This window comes from Bombyx mandarina, chromosome 13, assembly GCF_030267445.1.
Source record: "Bombyx mandarina strain Sakado chromosome 13, ASM3026744v2".
Taxonomy (NCBI): domain Eukaryota; kingdom Metazoa; phylum Arthropoda; class Insecta; order Lepidoptera; family Bombycidae; genus Bombyx; species Bombyx mandarina.
The window spans coordinates 11,594,335-11,614,847 of record NC_143220.1 but is presented as its reverse complement, the minus strand read 5'-3'; positions in this window follow the sequence as shown (position 1 = coordinate 11,614,847).

Here is a 20,513-nt window from a genome sequence, read left to right as displayed (position 1 = left end):
ATGTGCAATTTCGAAAAAGGCACATCTCTGAAAATGTTAAATGTTCAGGAAATGAAAAAAAAAACTGATTATTTTCTAAAGCAGTGTAAAATTTAAAATATCAACTTTTGAGATATATTTTTTTTTATTGCTTAGATGGGGGACGAGCTCACAGCCCACCTGGTATTAAGTGGTTACTGGAGCCCATAGATATCTACAACGTAAATGCGCCACCCACCTTGAGATATAAGTTCTAAGGTCTCTGTATAGTTACAACGGCTACCCCACCCTTCAAACCGAAACGCATTACTGCTTCACGGCAGAAATAGGAGGGGTGGTGGTACCTACCCGTGCGGACTCACAAGAGGTCCTACCACCAGTAAAGTAGTGTTAATTAGCAATTGAAAATTACTGGAATTATTATAAAATGGATGTAGGTAAGTCTCAAAACTATATGTATATGAAAAAACGTATTTGACAAAATATGCGACATGTGCCCTTTTCGAAATTGCATATTCAATTAAATACTCTTCTTTTTCTCCACCTTATCCCACTAGGTGGGATAATAAATACTAGCTTTACTTTATTAAGTTTATATTTGGCATTATGCGACTGCTCTCATCACATTAACTCTGCGCCATCAGCTAAAAGTATTATATATATATATATACAACGGCCGTCTGGTGTAGTGGTAAGTGACATGGTCACTACACAAGGGGGTCGCGGGTTCGAATCCCGCCAAGGGAAGATATTTTTATGATAAATATAAATGTCTTTTCCAGGGTTATGGATGTATATTAAATATGTGTATGTGTATAATAAAAATCTTACATTTATTTCCGTTATCTGGTACCTGTAACACAAGTTCTTTACGAACTTATCACGGGACCAGTTAACGTGGCGTGACTGCTAGTGAATAAAAAAAAAAAAAAAAAATACAATAAACGTATTCGAGTATACATTCAAACTTTTCTCATTTCAAATTTACAAACTCTATGGATATATTTAGTAACGTTAATGAGAACATGGTATTTATTTAAGTATACCTAAGTTCTTGTTTAAATGGTTTTAATTTGCGCACTATATTTTCACATCTGCGTAAAATCCAATAGCGGGGGCTTTTTTTAATTTTTTTATTGCGTAGATGGGTGGAGGAGCTCACGACCCACCTGATGTTAAGTGGTTACTGGAGCTCATACACCTACAACGTAAATACCACCACCCACCTTCAGATATGACTTGTAAGGTCTCATTGTAGTTACAGGGCTGAAATGATTATAATCATTTAAAAAAATATTTTATTGTAAAAAAAGCGTGGCATGCATGGTATCAGTAGTTATAAATATTTTATGAACAGATATGAGTAGAAGGGTTTTTTTGATAATATCCTGAAAAGCGTGGGGTGCTTTTAATATAATTATCAACAGTATCAGGCGAATTCAATTTTTTTCTCGTAATTCTTCTCTTCTGATTAATAATTATGATTGATTAGAAATTACTAGAAGGAGTGATGCTCTTGGAATGTTAAAATCAACCTTCCACCTGGTGTTTCCTGAGCGCTATTATATTTACTTCTTGAAAAGTGATTTGTAAAGAGTACCTACTCAGCGGTAGACAGCAGCTTGGCTCTGCCAATAGCATTGCCGACGTCCACGAGTGACGGTATTTATTATTCATGCTACAGTAAGTGTAATAGATGAGTAAGGATGTAGTCGTCGTGGCCTAAAGGATAAGACGTCTGGTGCATTCGTATCGAGCGATGCAACGGTGTTGAAATCCCGCAGGCGAGTACCAATTTTCCTAATGAAATATGTACTTAACAAGTGTTCACGATTAACTTCCACAGTGAAGGAATAACATCGTGTAATAAAAATCAAACCCGCAAAAATATAATTTGCGTAATTACTGGCGGTAGGACCTCTTGTGAGTCCTCTCGGGTAGGTACCACCACCCTGCCTAATTTTACCGTGAAGCAGTAATGCGTTTCGGTTCGAAGGGCGGGGCAGCCGTTGTAACTATACTGAGACCTTAGAACTTATATCTCGAGGTGGGGAGATCTCAGTATAGTTACAACGGCTGCCCTACCCTTCAAACCGAAACGCATTACTGCTTCACGGCAAAAATAGGCAGGGTGGTGGTACCTACCCACGCGGACTCACAAGAGGTCCTACCACCAGTTATTTTTTTTTTTTTTTTTTTATATAAGAGGCAAACGAGCAAGACGGGTCACCTGATGGTAAGTGATTCACCGCCGCCCACGGTCACCAGCGTTTATGCCAGTGCGTTGCCTACCTTTCAGATAAGAATATGCTCTTTTCTTGAATAACCCAATGTCGCAGTTGTTGGGGAAGACCGCTGATGGCAACGAATTCCAGAGATTTACTGTGCGTGGCAGAAAACTGTTTTTAAAACGCATTGTAGTGGAACGCCAACCATCCAGATGGTGCGGATGATAGTTCCGGCGAGACGATCGGTTGCGAAAATCAGCGGCTTCTATTAAATTGAACAACTCCTCGGAACACTCCCCATTGTAAATTCTGTAAAGTATGCATAGGGAAGATTAATACCTACGCAGTGCCAAAGGATCTAGCCGATCGGTAAGTACAGGATCGTCGACAATCCGAGATGCCCTACGTTGAATTCGGTCAAAGGGAGATAGCTGATAACCCGGAGCCCCGGCCCAAAGGTGGCAACAATACTCCATGTGAGGCCGCACCTGCGCCTTATACAGCTTAAGGCGGTGAGCCGGCTTGAAGTACTGTTTGGCCCTGTTGAGTACTCCGAGTTTTTTGGAGGCCATTTTAGCCTTGCTCTCCAAATGACCGCCAAACTGGACAACACTCGAAATGTCTACGCCCAGAATGCCCATGTTCGGCTTGGCACAAAGGTGAGTGTTTCCGAAGAGTGGCGATGCGACAAAGGGGGCTTTTTTAGCGGTAAACGCGCAAACTTGAGTCTTAGAAGGGTTAAACTGGACTAGATTTAGTCCCCCCCAATCGGAAATCTTCACAAGGGATGATTCGATTTCAGACACAAGTTTGTTCCGACACTCATCGACGTGATCCCGAGAGATATTGCTGCGGCCGAAATACAGTGCATCCACGGTACTGTCATCCGCATAGCAATGAATGCCACTGGTATGCAACAAATCATTGATATGCAGAATGAACAATGTCGGGGATAACACGCAGCCTTGGGGAACACCAGCATTTACGGTCCGGGGGTCCGAGCATGAGCCGTCTACGACGACTTTAACTCTCCGTTCCGCAAGGAAACTGCCGATCCACCTACAAAGTCTCTCAGGAAGCCCATAGGAAGGAAGCTTCGATAGTAAGGCTTTATGCCAAACCCGATCGAAGGCTTTCGCAATGTCCAAACTAACGCCTAGTGCCTCACCCCTACTCTCAACCGCCTGCGCCCAACGGTGAGTTAGTAAAGCCAAAAGATCACCAGCTGATCGGCCTTTGCGGAAGCCATATTGGCGGTCGCTGATCAGCTGGTGCTCTTCCAGGTAGCCCATGAGCTGGCGGTTGATTATGGATTCCATAATTTTGGAGAGCAAGGAGGTGATAGCGATAGGCCTGTAGTTGGACGGATCTGAGCGGTCGCCTTTTTTAGGGATCGGGTGTACTAGAGCCGTCTTCCATGAATGTGGGACAACGCCGAGGACATAAGAGTGTCTGAATAAGCGCGTTAAAACCGGTGCCAGCTCTGGAGCACACACCTTCAGCACAATAGGAGATATTCCAGTTGTATTACCAAAAGTCATGGTATCGAAGTACTGTTTAGATATTTATCATTCAAAACTGTGATTAAAGATTAGGAGACGTACTAATTAACTAACCGAACGCCTAACTGGATCACATTACGGAGCAATCCAGCTCTGGCGGGAAGAATACTAATTAACTTCTTAAGGCAATCCCTTAATTTAGTTTTCAATTACTCGCACAGACAGGCTTTGGTCGACACTAAATTTTCATTTCGTGTAATGCAATTAATTTACGTTGACAGCGCTACATTAATGAAAACACACAGGTTTTTGTAGACTTTTGAAGTTGTCTAATCTATATATTAACTAGCTGACCCGGCAAACGTTGTGTTGCCTTAAATAAGATTTCTAGGGAAATTCTACTGTAGAAATAAAAACCTCATTTAACCACATAATACCTCATTATAAACAAAAAAATGTATCCAAAAAATTAAAATAAAAAATAAATGTTTGGGGTGGACAACCCTTTTCACTTAGGGGTATGAAAAATAGATAGTAGCCGATTCTCAGACCTACTGAACATACTATTGATACACAAATAAAACCAACAAAACATGGCTGAAAAATGTATAGTATTATATAGCTCTCAAATATATTAAGTGTATAATTTATGATGTATAGTGAGTAAGTAATACAGGAGACCGGCTTCGTCCCCATCCCTACTACGTGATGTTTGCTGGATCAGTGGTGACACCTGGTGGGGATAGCTGATCGATTGATAGTTGATCAGTAGTCGACCGGCGAGCGCGGGAGATCAAATTCAATTTAAAAAAAATCATAATTAAAGGAACTTGAAATTATAAACTCTGAATAAGAATTTATCGTACTACAATTATAATATTTGATTGCCATCTTGCAACCTTATTGCGGGTGGAAAAATAGGGGTTGATCGTATAAGAGTGAAAATTGAGAGTAATATGATTTTTTTTATTTTAATTCATGACAAAATAAAAATAAAAATGAAAATCTTGCCAAAAAAATTTAAGTTTATAATTAACAAATAAAAAATAGGGGTTGATCGTAGAGGGGTGAAAATTTCAGAGTAATATGATTTTTTTTATTCTACGTCATGACAAAATAAAAACAAAATTCTCGCAAAAAAATTTAAAGTTTTTAATTAGCAAATAAAAAATAAGGGTTGATCGTAGAAGGGTGAAAATTGAGGATTGTATGTATTTTTGTATGTTGTTTCATAAAAAAATAGAAATTAAAAATTTTGTCTAAAAAATAAAAATAAAATTTAGGGGTGGACTACCCCTAACATTTAGGGGGATGAAAAATAGATGTTGGCCGATTCTCATAGATACCGGATAAGCACAAAAAATTTCATCAAAATCGGTCAAGCCGTTTCGGAGGAGTATGGCAACGAAAACTGTGACACGAGAATTTTATATATTAGATATGTGAAGCAAAAACTTTGTATACCTTTTTACGAAAGGGGATTGCCCACTCTCCATAGTGTGCTAGGCCCAAGATGGACATCAAATATTACTATAAAAATGTACTGATTCAAATTCTTAAATGTATTGGGTATCTAAAAAATATATTGAAATTGACGCCACTATTATAAAAAATATAATAAAAATAAAAACTCGTTTTGAGGTTAATTTTCTATATAAATAAGTGTCGGATTGTGAGATACTTCAAGAACTTTTCTTTTCTTAATGTTTAAGATGTTCCTAATGTATTTTTATCCAATAGGGTATAAAAACACACTTAATTCTTTAAATATCTATATTTTCTTCATCTTCATACACAATTAGTATCATCTAAAAATAGCAAAGGAGAGCATATACACGGTTTTAAATCTCGGTCAGGGTAAAACCACAATTCACACAATGTTTTTTAGTCGTAGTATGAAACGTTATTGATAAAAGTAAAATAAATCGAAGAAAAATCAAAACACACCCATTTTGTACGCAAGCACAACACCACAAGCAGCAAGCGAAGTGTCAGTCAGTCAGATTAAATTCAGTGTTGTCAGTATAAAGAAAAATAATTACATGAAATTCATATATCGATTATTTTTTTAAATAACCGATAATTGATTTATATCTTAATCTTTTTTTTACGAGTACACATTATTTTTTATGTTTTTGTTTTAGTTGTACATATTTAAATAACAATACTAGTAAAGTTTTTTTTATTGCTTAGATGGGTGGGCGAGCTCACAGCCACCCTGGTGTTGCTAAGTGGTTACTCGAACCCACATACATCTACAACGTAAATGCGCCACCCACCTTGAGATATAAGTTCTAAGGTCTCAAGTATAGTTACAAGTTAAAGTCCAATGGGTATGTCTTCGATGTTATTTTATGTGCATAAAATCCATTAAAATCGTTTGATTAATGATAATACTTAAAATGATTTATTTATATGTTTTATTTATATACTCAAAATATTTACTTCATACGTAAAAGGATTTGAAGCTGGCAATATTTTTCCCGCAAAAATAAAAATCCTTGTTTTTTCAATAGAGTTACTTTTTTTAAACTACTTATTGTAAACTATAGTGGCGCTTATTTGCAAGAAAGTAAATGCATATTTATTTATGACAAAATTAATGCACTAAGTATTTTTTCTATAATCTATTGTCCGCTTTGGGCCTAAAATGGGCCATCCCCTTTGCGCGGACGGAGGAGTATGAAATTTTCCACACTTATAGAGAATATAGAGAAGAAGTGCACAATGCTAATTTTTTTTTAAATAATGCATAAAATATACATTAAATCAATAAAGAAAACGTCACACACACTACATACCATGTATTTGACGCACACACGCATGCATACTATTGATTGTAAACTTTTGTTCTTGACGTCTGTTGTCAAATTGAGAATAGATTAAATATTGTTTGTCTTTATTAATATTTTTCTATATTGTAGTCTTGGCGAAATTTGTAATTATAGAAGTATAAAATACAATCATAACAGTGTACAAACTTACAATTCCAATTAATTATAGTCGAATTTCGACTACTGCAGGACCTCTAGTAACAGTTAATAGTTGTTTCAAACTTTCGACTTTTAATGTAATTTCGATGTTTCAATATATCAATCCAATATCCGAGCGAGGAATGTTACTGTGTTAATCTATTTGATTAAAATATTTAGATGCCACTGATACTACATTAAAAATATAAATAACAAATTGAGTCTCAGTCTTCAAAGACACTAGAGTAGGAATAAAAGGGGCTTAATTAATACGAGTACTGTAAGGCGAAGAAATTACAAATTTTTTAAATTTCTTTTCACTCCTGTAAAATTGTTTTAATTATTTCAATGATTTCCGAAAACCGAACACGACACTACACTAGAATTTTCAGAATAGATGAAATTACTAGAAATTATTGAAATTAGTTAGTTTTCGCGTCTGTAAAAGTAGTTTTAGTTATGTTAACGATTCGCGAAAACCGTTCAAAGTAATTATAATTTACAGAATTAATACATTAAAAAAAACACGAGACTAAGCCTTTGATGTGGTCAAGGGAAATCCACACGACAGCTTCGAAAGATATTCCACAGATAACCTCATGGTATACAGGATAAACATTTTCCTGTGCGCTTGATAAGCCAACGATAAAAACTTAATCTGTAGTAAAACAAATTGTTGCAATGAAAAAACTATTCAATTACACGGATGCATAAACGAAAGTACCTAAATTTCAGTCTCGCTTTTTAAAAAGCGTATACATGAATCACCGTGACGTAACGAGACAGATAAAAAGTTGGGTACTCGTGAAGCACCGTACCCATTTAATTCTTTGCATATATAGTGAATGTCTCGTAAGGCCTCTGAATTGAAAATAAACTGAAAATAAATAAATAAATAAACACGACCGTAACGTTTAGAGTGTTTTCATTCATTTACATCATCACTGGCTTCAGTGTATCTGATGGTAGATTCAAAGTTTTTTTTTCTTTCATTTTTTATTGCCTTTGTTGGCAGACGAGCATACGGCTCACAGTGAGTGGTTACCGTCCCACATGGACTTCAGCAATGCCAGGGACAGAGCCAAGCCGCTGCCTACCGTTGCCATAACGGATTCGATCAATTAGAAAAGATTTGAGAAAAACAGCAAATGGCAACAGATGGTGGGACATATTCTAAGTCCACACGGGTTAGTACCGAGCAGAAATGGGTTCCGGTTTGAATGGTGCGACACCCGAAATAGACTACCTTGAGAATTGTCAAATAAAAATCAGTAACGGTATTCACATTGTAACATCTATTAGTTCCAGTAATCATTTAATATCACTTGAGTCATGAGCTCGTTTGCTCGTAAGCAATGAAAATATTTTATTTTTAAGTTTGAGTTGTCGGAACCTGGACAATTCGAACAAGTATAATTCTTGTTTTGATCATTTAAGATAAAGCGGGCCCAAGGATTTTAGGGCCCACCCACTAAACGACTCCCCTGCACTCTTACACTCCGAGGTCAGAACCCGGATGAGGTAGGGGGGTTACCGCGGTCAACACTACAACCAGACGGCGCGGCTCATCCCAAGGACGCCCAGCCGACGGAGCCTTCGAGACGAATTGAAGGCTCTGAAACGTCAGCCGTCTCGGTACGGCAGCCCGTGGGGCCGCCCAGACGGTACCGCTGGTGTCCCGGAATACCCCGCTGGACCAGAACCAGCCTGCCGGGTTGGGACGCGATACACCGTCGACCGGTCGCTCTATTACTCCACGGGAGCGCGCTAGAGTGCTGGTAGCGCGCCGCGCGGCCTCTACCCCCTAAGGTCGCTCTTTGACCTTCACCGGCGGGAGGCTGCTACCTACAGGGGCGACATTCAATGACCTTAAGCCAAGATTTTTTTCGTCTCTTATGAGTGCTGACAAAACATACGAGACAAGAGCATCCTGACCTTAGATCCCAAATGTCATTAACAAAGACAATAACAACTCTCACTAAGTATCGAATCCGGACTCCATGGCAACGTGGCCATTAAATTGCTCTAATTTTCCAGCCAAGTGAATTGGTCGGGCCTTAACGAAACCAGATTCTTATCTCCAGCATATTATGTTCTGTTGTGAATTAACTCGAGAATTCAATCTGAAGAAATCCTGTTCGTATAACTTGAGCAGGCAATGTTTACGAAAAAGAGCTATAAATTTTGTTAATTCTGTAATTATCGGCTGATCATGTACTGAGTCGGTAAGTATATTACAATCCTGCTTATTTCTGCTCCTATCCCTTCATGTGATCTATAAATGTGGTATATTGTTATATAGCTGAGATTTCAACGTAATTTATGAATTTATTAAAGTCAGTGGCGTCGTCATCCGATAGTTTAATAGTCCGTGTACCCCTCTGCCAATGATAATAAAAGTGAATAATTCTAATTTTTTTTTATTGCTTAGATGGGTGGACAAGCTCACAGCCTACCTGGTGTTAAGTGGTTATTGGAGCCTATAGACATCTACAACGTAAATGCGCCACCCACCTTGAGATATAAGTTCTAAGGTCTCAGTATAGTTACAACGGCTGCCCCACCCTTCAAACCGAAACGCATTACTGCTTCACGGCAGAAATAGGCAGGGTGCTGGTACCTACCCGTGTGGACTCACAAGAGGTCCTAAGTACCACCAGTAACGGTAATGAAATTTGCTTCAAACTGACCAGTTCCCGAAAGTTAAATATCAAAAGCTAGAATTAAAATTTGACAGTAAAACAATTTAAGCTGCGAACGGTCTTGAGAGTTCGCAAAGCCTTGTACCGCGTCAAGGAACTATAGTTGGGGGCGTTTAATAATTTATGTATTCAGCCACTCGGAAAGTTTTACATTCAATTATGAACCGAAACGTTATAAAAGTTATCTGACGTTTTTAGAATTATGAACTCTATTCATTCGTTTAAAAAGTTCTTTTGAATGTATTTTTTTATTATTAAATTCTATTATTTTTCTGTATATAAATGAGAGTTTATGGCTTATCCCAAATTCTGGATTATGGATTTCACGGTCCACCCGATGCTTAGTGGTTACCAGAACACGTATCGTCTTCTCGCATTAAAAATGTATAATCTCGAAACTTACTAATTTTAAAGGAGACTGTTTTAAAGGCTTAACATGTGATATTTTTAATATTAATCATCTTTGCAACATTTTTTTTACCAGTCACACTATCTGTCTTTTAAAGTAAGATAAAATTAGATATTAATTTTGTTAATAGTAGTCAAATAATAATAGGTAAACTAAAAAAAAAAAAAAACTAAATCTAAAATACGATCTTTGGACAGTATTTATGAAAAAAATACTGGTTATATACCAAAATATGATCCGCATATTAACTCAATTTCGAATATTTTTGGAAATGGTACACTTTTAATGCGAAAAGACGATAAATTATCTTCACAAACCGCACACTACCGCAATTAAACTTGAGACAGGAAGTGGATTTTTCAATGGTATTATAATGCAATTTATCTATCATTTAGGCGAAACCGAAAAATCCATTGAGGCAGGAATAAATAGGAAGTTTGCATCCACGTGTTCTTGTTGGTTTATCACCAGAAAAATGTGAGTGTTTTTCTTTTAAATATGTGAACGTTCAAAGTAAATTTCAAAGTGAACGTCGCTGGCCAAGGCTCAAAACTGGATAACGACGATTTTTCTTTTGAACCGTAATACTGGTGGTAGGATCTCTTATGAGTCCGCGCGGTTGGGTACCACCACCCTTCCTATTTCTGCCGTGAGCAGTAATGCGTTTCGGTTTGAAAGGTGGGGCAGCCGTTGGAACTAAACCGAGATCTTAGAACTTATCTCAAGGTGGGTGGCGCATTTACGTTGTAGATGTCTATGGACTCCAGGTGGACTGTAAGCTCGTCTAAACATTAAGCATTAAAAAATAAAAAAATAGTACAACAGTGGAATCGGATGTAATAAAATTTATTCAAATTTGCTTTACATTTACGCTTTTGGAATTTACTTGTATATCCATCGATGTCAGAAGTTAGTTACGTAGCAAAATTTTATTACTTATACTTTTCATTGGAATTACTTAATTGGATTAGTTTCAACCATAAAGAATAATTATAGTCTATCCTTCATCCCACTCTTCGGGATGTCCGTCTGCGCGGTATAAAGAGTCTTCGAAGTAAGCAAACCTGCAGAAACTAGTTTAAAATAAACATGTAATACTAAGTACACACATGAGTACATTCAAGTCTTTCACAAAAAGGCTACTGCGTAAAAAGCGAGTACGACTAGTTGGAACTATCTAATATTTTATGTATTCAGCAGGTTGGAAAGTTTTAGCATTCCCATCGTGGTGAAGAGTTAAGCAATGCGGCACTTTATCACACATACCGAGATGTGCCCTGCCGCGTTCCGGACGATCCCCTGTCTGAGGAGATAAAATAGAGGGTAGTTAGACGACGAGCCACAGCGCAGTGGTGTACTCAGTTTGAAATTCGTTTTTCGAGAAATTTAGACACTATTTTATTATCTTTCCTACCTAAGCTGATAGCCTTGAGAGGCTATATCAGCGTCACCTTAACTAGTAGGTGAGCTCATGGGGCTGATGACGTTGCTAGCACGTACCCTAGCAAGAGCCGCGCTTTGCAGAATCTACCACCGGATCGGTAACGCGACCCACTGAGAAGATCCGGCGAGAAACTCAGTGGGCTGTGTCTGAGGGTTAATTTACTCGTCGAGCCCTTCGTCGGAAGCGACGGGTTCGACGAGAACGATGACCGGATTTAGACACAACGTAAATGCTAGGAACGGGCGTAGGCTGGTTTTATTGATGTTTCGAATATCTAAAATTAGGATCTAAATAAATAGATCGCTTTGTGCGTTTTTATAAAAAGATCCGATACTGTGTTCACTTATTCATTTTATTGAGGCTTAAGAAAACTTTGTGCAGCAAAGCATTTTATGAATTCGATCATGATTATCTTACAGACAGCGATGTGGGAATAATTCGCTCTGTTTCATTTTCATTTGTAGTTCATAAATAAAATTGTAAATTTAATTTTAAAAGATATGAACAAAAAATGACTAAAGGTAATTTAAATAAAATCTGGTGAGTTTGTACGTGAAGATTGTGGCTGTTTGAAAGCGATGGTAGAGATTTTGATTTTCAACAAGTAAGTAGATTTTGATAACATTTGAGTTAAATTAAATGATTTGAATTAGAAATTCAAACGAGCCGGTGATTAGGGCTTGTGCAGTTCGTTTGTTGAACATTTGAATCCTAATCTATGTATAATATCATAACTGTGAGTGTTTGTTTGTTTGTCCTTATTAAGCGTCGAAACAAAGTAACGGCTTGACTTGATTTGTTTAAAGTTATAGTTTTAGATCAGGCAAGTGAAATAGGCTACCTTTTATCCCGAACAGATACGTGATTCCTATGGGAAACAGTTCTCACCGGATCTTCTCAATGGGTCGCATTTCCGATCCGGCGGTAGATTCTGCGAAGCACTGCTCTTGCTAGGGTTAGTGTTAGCAACGCCATCAGGTTTGAGCCCCGTGAACTCACCTACCTGTTAGGTTACGCTGACATAGCCTCTCAAGGGTATCAGCTTATTTAGGGAAAATAAATAAAAAATACCATGGGATACTATCACTTGTCCACGCGAGCGAAGCCGCATGTAAAAGATAAGCTAATAACAAGAAATATTTCATCAATAATTAAAAAAATGTACAAGTAACATTTAGCAAGATGGATACAAAAAACATACCATGCAAATTGTTCTGTTGCTACATCCACCTCATAAGACATAATCAATCAATTATAACACACAGATAATCACTGGTGGTAGGACCTCTTGTGAGTCCGCGCGGGTAGATACCACCACCCTGCCTATTTCTACCGTGAAACGTGCGTTTCGGTTTGAAGGGTGGGGCAGCCGTTGTAACTATACTGAGACCTTAGAACTTATATCTCAAGGTGTGTGGCGCATTTACGTTGTGAATGTCCATGGGTTCCAGTAACCACTTAACACCAGGTGGGCTGTGAGCTCGTCCACCCATCTTAGCAATAAAAAAAAAAACATTACGTGTTATGAAGAAACTATGCGTAGTTGTTTAATAATCCAGTACCTTCTCACTAGGAATGCGTGACTTTCCGTACTGTCTAGAAGCAGACATTGTTAAAATACTTCCCAACTCTAAAGTGAAGTCTACCAAACTCCCACTGTATTATGGTCAATGCGGAGGAGGAAGAAAAAAATGTTGGGAAGTCCGCAAAAAGTTAGAAGTTAACTGTTCGAGAGCTACGTAGTGATTTTTTTTCTGTGGCTCCATTACTTTCGCAGAAGTTTTCATGTTTATTTTAAGGTCTAAGAGGTTTTTGCATTTTGCGTTTAGAGATATCCATCTTTATCAATTTTTAAATTGCTATTCCTAGTCCACTATCTATACTTAATATTATAAAGAGGAAAGATTTGTTTGTTTGTTTGTTTCGAATAGGCTCCGAAACTACTGGACCGATTTGAAAAATTCTTTTTCCATTAGAAGCCGACATTGTCCCTGATGAACATAGGCTACTTTTTTTTATTTTATTTTTATTTATTTTTTTGGTTTCATGTGTGTTTTAATGTTTCCGAAGCGAAGCGAGGGCGGGTCGCTAGTCTCTTGATATAATTCAAATTTCTTACTAATTTCCTTAGAGTTGTAATATTTGAAAATATTCTACAAGTGGTAATTTTGTTAGATGTTCAATACATAAAAATGTGGTAGATATGGAAATTGTTTTCGATATTAATATATTTTATTTTGGTTAGACGTTAGGTATTTCAGAGAAAATTTCATTAGTATCCAAACAAACTGAACAATGTTAGACGTATCTCGAAAGCCCTATTATTCGGAATTGCGTATCAACTTCTGATATGTGATCTTTTATTTATTGTGAATGTTATACTATCGATTTAACGAAGTCTTCGAATTACATAATATATTACATAAAAAAAATTGCTTAGATGGGTGGACGAGCTCATATCCCACCTGGTGTTAAGTGCTTACTGGAGCCCATAGACATCTACGTCCAAATGCGCCACCCGCCTTGAGATATAAATAAGTTCTAAGGTCTCAAGTATAGATACCACGGCTGCCCCACCCTTCAAACTGAAATGCATTACTGCTTCACGGCAGAAATAGTCAGGGTGGTGGTACCTACCCGCGCCGACCCACAAGAGGTCCTACCACCAGTAATTATACAAATTATAATTTTGCGGGTTTGATTTTTATACAGACCCGGCAGACTTCGTAGTGCCTCAATCGACGAACAAAAGACCAAAATTTTTGTATAAAATAAAATTAAAACAATCAAAAGGAATCCTTCCGAAGGGGCTCACATTAAAGGAAAAACAAAATTGTTATTTTTATTTAATTCCGGGCATTTTCATATTTATCTACCTTTTAAGCCTTCTCTGGACTTCCACAAATTGTAATTCAGGACCAAAATTAGCCAAATCGGTCCAGCCGGTCTCGAGTTTTAGCGGGACTAACGAACAGTAATTCATTTTTATATTAAATAGATGTTATTCCTTCACCGTGGAAGTAAATCGTGAACATTTGTTGAGTACCTATTTCATTACACGAATTACATTCGTATATAACTAATTCGTTTAATATTGTTTAATAGGTGTTTGATTTTGTAATAATGAATATTTTAAAGCATCGTTTTTGATTATTTTTATTACCACCATTATGCAAGAATTTTTAAATTGTTTCTCACCATCTTGTTGGATTGAGTTTATTGTTTTTATATATTAACGGTGTTTGAATCTTAAAGTTCTTGGTATCTTGAAGGTTTTTTACGTTGCATTAACGAACCATGCCGATTCATCATGTGTATTTCGTCTTTTAACAAAAGATACAGCTAGGCGTAATACATTTTTTTTCTGTAATGTATCTTCTATATCTATCTGTTTAAGATAGTTTTTTGTCCGAAGGTCTATCCAGCTTTACCAGGATGTGTGATCGAGAACTCAATCAAAGGGAGAAGGATTTCTAATAGCTGCCCGAGTGGACAGCTACTAGCGGAATGGTATTGGGCCCAGCTGAGAAGAATCAGCGAGAAACTCAGGGCTGATGCTATATACGACTCATACGGAAACCTTTGTGATGCCTCGTATCATTGTTAGAGTTACAAGCGTCTAACAATAGTATTAGCGAATCGAGTAGATCTATGAGAACGCGGCGAGGGCGTCGATAGAGAAACTTGCGACGTGATAGTATTTAAGTACTGAATCAATAAAAAGTTTGAGGGATTCATTGGAGAACGGGAAGTATACTACTTATGGACGGTAGGGCATATTGTGAGAGAGCACAGATGGGTACTACAGTCCGATTAGTGCGTGTTTTTTAACTTTCTCGATAGCGTAAAAGTTAACTATAATTTGTATGCAATTGGAACAGCGCCCCTAGCGGCAAACGTAAGCACACGTTCCAACTTTATACAAATTTGAACTTTTACGCTATCGACAAAGTTAAAAAACTCGCACTAAGCACAGAGCACTGCCCATTTTTGCCTGAAGCTATCCCGTGTTCCTGTCTTCTTCTTGTTTCTGTCACACTTGGTTGCATTTGTTTGTCCAGCGATCTTAGAGCAATTCGTTAATATCATTCATTATGAAGTGAAGCATAACGATTTCCTCTAATATTTTTGTATTAGAAAGTATTAATATATTTTTATCTTTAAGTATTAACATGAATACAAGTCTTATACTAAAATAAATCGAATCTAGCAGCTAATAGATGCATACTTCTTGCAAATTCAAAGAGCTAAAGTAACAATTGGCCGCAGCTGCGAAGAATTCAACCCACTCAGTCCTTATCAAAGAAATGAAAGAAACGTTTTGCGGTCCATTTTTAATATCGAATCAACGACATAAAGTCTTCTGTTTGATACCTAACTACAGCAATAACTGATTTGGAACAGATAGCACAAACTCGAGTTTGGTCCGCGATACGAATGCTGTTACGACCTCTTCATTTTGAAGACGTGATATTCAGTTTCTCAAGTCACATTTGCATTGTGCAAATAAGAGCTGTCTTTAAAATCTTTGAATAATGTGGAAGTGCTTCTTGTGAACGTACATCGGTTTTGTGGCATTACGAAAGGGTGAAAGACCACAAAGTTCTTTATAGCTGAGATTATTGATTCATGTTTTTTTATGCAAAACATCTATTGCCGCGTTTTGATAGTAGAATAGAATGGTATACGGTGACGGCAAACAGTATGACGCGCTCTTATGTTGTCTTGCCTTCTCTGCGCTCTCATTATTAACTTGATTGTGTTTGTGTTAATGTGCTACGTATGCCTTTTCGCTTACTTTACGCGTTTACACCAACTTAGCCTTTTTTGCGGATGCTACCGGTACGTAAGTATCTTAAGAAAGCGTCAGAACGCCACTTCGACAAAGCGGCGTTATCGTGGGCGCCGCTAATAACTTATCGGACCGCGACGGGGCAACGCAAAGCTGCTGTCGCCTGAAATATGTATTGTATTGTCGGATGTCCCCCGGATTCACCATCGGTGCTTTTAGGCCTCTCAAGCACCGGTCATCGTACTCGTCGATTAGTCGAGAGTTTAATGAGCGAACTAACCCATAGACACAGCTGGCAGTTTCTCGCCAGATCTTCTCAGTGCGTCGCGATTCCGATCCGAAGGTAGATTCTGGGAATCACTGCTCTTGCTAGGGCTAGTGCTTGCAAATTCTCTCAAGTCGAACCCGTGAGCTTACTTTACCCGTTCGGGCGTAACTGTAATATCCTCTTAGGCTACCAGCGAATAAGTAGGTATTTAAATACGCGTTCACCGTTCCAATTTGTTTCATATACAACACTATTCTGAATGGCGTGATCATTAGCAATGGTGATTTCATTGAAATGTTGACCCCGGACGCGAGTCTCATGTGTATGTATTTATTTACGCACACAAAAACAATAAATAGACTTTAAACAACCGACCAATCAGGTTTGTGATTTTAGATCAAGTTTACTACATCGTAAAAGTTTATATGTATTCTATTATTCTTACTATAAAAATGATTAGGATATATAAAATCCCTTGTTTTGTTTTACATGTAAGTAAATGTCGTAACGTATAACCTAGATAGCAAGATCTGAATGTTAATGGCGGTGGTGAAAACATTCAGCCTGTCAGTTGTCAGACTTACAAAACGTCAATATCACTGAAGGTCGCTTGTCTACGGTTCTCATCGTAACGTGGAGTGATAATGTCGACGAAGTCACTTGAATTAGTGTGCGTAACACATCACCCGAAAGCCATCGCATCGGTTCCCATCCGATTCTTCTGTTATTAATTATAGGTTATGGTCATAAAATCATTGAAGAATAGATAGAGATTTGATAGAGTTAATTTCGCACTTTACCGTATATATATAAAAAATAATAATAATCTTTAAATACACAATACCTTTCACATCTAAATAAAACTTTTATTTCATTTTTTCTGTAAATAATGTTAAAAATGCGCTAGCACTCCCCTTCCATTAGCGAGTGACGTCTTTACGTATCGTGTTCCCCTTAATAAAAAAAAAAAAACAGAACAAGAAACAGAGTGTACTGTTGAGACAAAAAGTGGTAATTGAGTATTCGTGAAGCGCAGTTGGACGCCCGTTAAATTATTCTGAGCTCACTTTTGTACATGGATGTACGAAGTTCCGCTGAAAGTGAATTACACCGGTTAGGGAGTTGCGGTTTTAATAGTGTTATTTCTAAGATGAGAATAAGAGCGATTTGCAGTTTGAAATATAAGAGCGTTTATGCATATAAATATAGCAAATTTAAAGACGCTCTCTTTGGTATTTTAGTCGGTTAAAATAAAACCGATAAAAGAGGTATTCATACGATAAGTGCCTCTCTCAGCTTGAAGTCAAAGTGTATGATTTTATGTTAATTGTTTTTGACGTGATAACGTCTTTTAAATTGATAAACACCGGCTGCATGCATGAAAAAGTGTTACAGAGTGCAAGCGAGAGCGCGGAACAAGCGATAGAGAGGCAAGATAGGCCCCAGCATTAATTCGAAATAATTTTAATTTTCAAATAATTCCTTCTTTGTATTTTACAAATTAATGATTATAATTCAGTGATAATAATTCAATTCAATACATAAATTGTTATCACGTAAAACTATCGTCCCTAAACCAACTTTACCGACAACCAATATATTTTTCCTAATCAACTATTCAAAATCTACCGAACGAGACCAAATAACGACTACAGACACGGACATTTTGAAGCGAATTAAGACAATAGCACGAAACGTTCATTAATTTTGTATTTTATCATGCGCCCTGTACATTATAGAGATCCAATCCTCATAAAAACTGAGATCCTGTAGAATTCCCTCGAGTAGTTACCTCTTGGATTGGTTCAATAAAATAGATAGCGCGGTAAATTTTTATTACTCCATCGGTCCCGGCTAAATTAGCTACTACAGTGACAATGTATTTCATTTCCGACTCGTAATACAGTTAATTAGAGTGTTACTTCGGGATTCTGTTAAAGGTTTTAATGGCTTTTTTTTAGGATTGAAGGGTACTGGTGGCCCAGTTTCCAGTTTCACCAGGATAGGTGGGCGAGCAAAGGCTCAGCCAGGGAGGTGGAATTTGCTTCGCGAATGAATCTACCACCGAATCGGAATCGCGACCCGCTGAGAAGATCCGGCGAGAAACTCAGCGGGCTGATGCATGGGTTAGGATGCACGTCGAACTCTTTGTCGAGTTCGACGAGTACAGTTACCGGGGTCCCTAAGCCTGCTCCTAGTTTTAGAGCTGAAGGCGTCTAATGCAAAGGTTATTGGATCTGATGGATCCGTAAGGACGTATCGACGTATGTCACGATATAACATACGTCGATACGTCCGATATGACGATATGACGATATGTCATTTGATAAGAAACTGTGATTAATTATACCGGCCTAGACAACCAAATACCAGCCTAGGTTCCGAACCACTGTCTAAACAACATGACGACTGCTTACAATATCGAAAAAAAAAGACAAAACTATTTTTCATCGCAAGTGACAATGCGGTTTAAAATCCATTCGATTCCAAGTCTGTTAAAAAAAAGCATACCTTAAAGCGTTTGTCGCGTTTAGTTTGTAGCTACTCATTATGTTTTTTTTTTACCTTGCCTATTTGGTGCAAATGGACCCATATTGTTTTGATGCTAACGTTGAAAGCTGCTGCTAACTCAGCGGATGACTGAGTATCGTCAGCTTCCACTTTTAATTCGTCGTTGTTGACTATAGTTTTCGGGTGACAACGGGTTTAATTTTTTAAGTCAAAATTTCCATGTCGGAAGCGTTCAAACCAATAATAAGTCGTGCGTTCATTTATAATATTCACTCCGTATACGTCATCAATGTTGCGAGTTTGTGCGGTATTGCTACTGTGACAGAACTCATTTTCCATTATTAATTGTATTTTATTTGTATCCTTATATGGACGAAAATGAAACAAATGTAATGAAAACAAAAAACTAATAAATAAACAAATGCCTGAATTTTTTAATACACTTTTAATATTTTTGACATATAATTCACTTGTATTTAGAATTTTTTGCGAACCATACATAAGCTACGTTTCACATGACTAATATTGTAAAACAACCACTCTATAGGTCATCATCATCAGGTGTGTTTGTAAGTAACCAGTCATCACCTATCACCGTTTCGACTGTGGGATCATCTCATCTAAAGTTAAGATAAGTCAAATACTCTTTCACTTAGTTAAACAAAGAAATCGAAAGTGCTTCGAAAATATTTTGTTAGTGATAAAAGAAAAGCTTTTAATCTTCGTAAACTTTTATTGCTTTTAAGCATTCGGCAGGCCACTAAGTTCTCGATTCACTACCATCGATAGATATTATAAAACAATTTCGGGATTTTCGTTAAAACATTTATAGAACTTGCATTAAGCAGCTTATTATAGAAAAGTGCCTACTTCAATTTTATCTCTAACAATAAGCGTATATTTTAGAACAATGTTCAAATTGATAGAAAATACTTTTACGGTTTCAAATTGAATGTCGAAAAGTTTTCGTGGTCGTCGTGAACTCTCGTAAAATAAATTCTCTAACTTCACTTCTAATTTTGTAAAATAAATGCGAGGTTAAAAGTCTCTGAAGATGACTTATAAATAAATTTGGTACAGCGTAGGAATGAGTTAATTACTGCGAAATGATATTTATAAGAGAAAAATTTTGGCTTTTTTTTATTGCCGTGGATGAAGAATGAAGATCTTTTTTTTCCTACATATTCTGGTGACTTCGAGTGGTCTTACTAGATTCACCGAGCGAGTAGGTGAGCTCACGGGGCTCTAACCTGAGGACGTTGCTAACATTAGTCTTAGCAAGAGTAGTGCTTCGTAGAATTTACTACCGGATCGAAAACGCGACCCACTGAGAAGATCCTGCTAAAATCTCAGTTGGCTGAGCTCGTGACTTATCCAGTAAGCAACGTAAACGCCATCTCACCTCATCATTGAGACATGAGGTTGAAGTTTTAAGTATATTGGACAAAGGCTTTACTATTGTTATTGCTTAGATAAATGGACGAGCTCTTGGCCAACCTGGTGTTAAGTGGTTAACAGAGCCCATAGAGATCTACAACGTAAATGCGGCCGCCTTGAAACATGAGTTCTAAGGTCTCAATTTTTACAGTTGCACGGCTGCACTCCACCTTTCAAACCGAAACGCATTATTGCTTTACGGCAGAAATAGGCAGGCGGTGGTACCTGCCCGAGCGGACTCACAGGACGTCCTATCACCACTTATTACG